At 37.8% G+C, this 2,082-nt stretch overlaps 1 pseudogene; it reads left to right on the plus strand.

Annotated features, from left to right (window-relative positions):
• The first annotated feature begins 771 nt into the window (after positions 1-771).
• LOC149542013 (ABC transporter G family member 32-like) lies at positions 772-1,755 on the plus strand (annotated as a pseudogene).
• Positions 1,756-2,082: the final 327 nt, after the last annotated feature.

Genomic DNA, 2,082 nt, shown 5'->3' on the forward strand with positions numbered 1-2,082 from the left:
ATGTTGTATGCAACTACCCATTCCCAATTATGATTCCAATTTGGCAACTTAGGAGTTGTGAGAGCAGTTCAAATCACTCACTGGGGAAGATGGTTCATAATCATTTCCCCACTTGCTTCCTTGTATTGTCATAATTGGAACATAGGCATCTCTCTCTAATTAATGCTTACCTCTGATTTATTAACTATATTGTTACTATGGATATAACACAATTAAATTTAAATCTCTTGATATCTGGATCATCAATCCAAGCATGGCTGTAGAGAATCGTAGCTATGTAGACACCAAATTTGAATAGTCCACTTACAATTGAGAAATAGATTATTGGTAGTGTCCTCATCTACTTGACAGATTGAGCATGCAGAAGCTTGGTAGGTGCCTCAAACCTAGCCCTAGTTTCATTGCCAACCATAAATTTGGTGTATACATGAAAGCTGTTTTGATCTTGTGAGCATTGAATATTAGGATCTCCATTTGACTTCTCATTATTAACGCTTTGACTCACTACTGCTGGATAAACAACCTAGTTGAAGTCCAGTGCAAAGAGGTTGTTGGCTACCAAAGATTTGATAAGTGTTACGAAAATATTCACTGTAACAATCTCCTTCTAAATTGAACTCCCGATGAATATTAATCTGGAATTCTTTTGGCACCATCTTTTTTATTTGTTTTTTAATATTCTAAATTCCTACTCTAGCCTCATTGATCTATTTTTGTTTTTATTCTATTTAATTATATATATAATATTACAATGTGAAATTCAATTTTCAGATGTTTGTGGATGAAGTAATGGAACTTGTGGAGCTCACTTCTTTGAGAGGTGCCTTGGTTGGGCTTCCTGGACTGAATGGCCTATCTACTGAATAGCGTAAACGGTTAACAATAGCAATAGAGCTTGTGGCTAATCCTTCAATTATATTCATGGATGAGCCAACTTCAGGCTTGGATGCTTGGGTAGCAGCTATAATTATGAGAACAGTAAGAAATATAGTTGACACGGGGAGAACTATTGTTTGCACAATCCATCAGCCTAGTATTGATATCTTCGAGGTATTTGACGAGGTAAAGATTTGGTTTTCTTAAAATAGATTTGTGAAGCATTTGAAATTGGCATCTTCTTAAAGCTAAATGAAATATGCTGCAGCTATTCTTAATGAAGCGAGGAGGTCAGCTTATCTATGCAGGTCCACTTGGTCACAATTCTAACAAACTTATAGAATATTTTTCGGTAAGATGCCATCCACTACGGTTTTATTCTATTGAGAGATTTAGATCTAAATTTGGTACCTTTTTATGAGCAGTTTGAATTTTGGAGTTATAAGTAGTCATAGTTTATTGTACTAGAACCAATAGGAAGTTGATTTTATATACAAGGAATTGGTCATGCTGGATAGTGTTGACCACTAAGCTTTTAGCAAACATTCTCAATACGTTGAGCTTAAGAGTCAAGCACTAGCTGCAATCATCATATATGTTTCAGCTAATTGAAAATGATTCATGTAGGCCATTGAGGGGGTTCCACAGATCAAGGAAGGTTATAATCCAGCTATGTGGATGCTGGAAGTAACTTCTATGTCAGAAGAGCACCGTCTAGGTGTCAACTTTAGTGAAATCTATAAATCATCAGACCAGCTTAAAGCACAATTTTTTTTTTTTTTTGTTTTACTCCTTCTACCATCGCAATTGCGACGGCGTTTCCATCGCACCTATAGTAACCCCGTTGCAATTGGAGGGTTGGCGTCGCAATTGCGATGAAAAACACGAGAATTGTGACACGGTTGCCATCACACCTACCCTCCAATTGTGACGGGGTAGCTATAGATGCAACGGAAATCTCGTCACAATTACGACAAAAAACACAAGAATTGCGATGACGATGACGGGACAACATGGTGGCTGCATAGTGACGGATAGTCGTCGCAATTGCGACGACGAGGGTAGACGTCGTAAATTGCGACTAAATAACTACGACGTCTATGTCTGTCGCAGTGGAGACACATTGCTGTCGTAATTGCGACACATAGCTGTCACAAATCGATGCCAAATCTATTAGTGGAAGGTTGAGTGAGTTAGTGTAAGTTG

This window comes from Cupressus sempervirens, chromosome 8 (genome assembly GCF_028749045.1).
Source record: "Cupressus sempervirens isolate cs-2001-9-10 chromosome 8, ASM2874904v1, whole genome shotgun sequence".
NCBI lineage: Eukaryota > Viridiplantae > Streptophyta > Pinopsida > Cupressales > Cupressaceae > Cupressus > Cupressus sempervirens.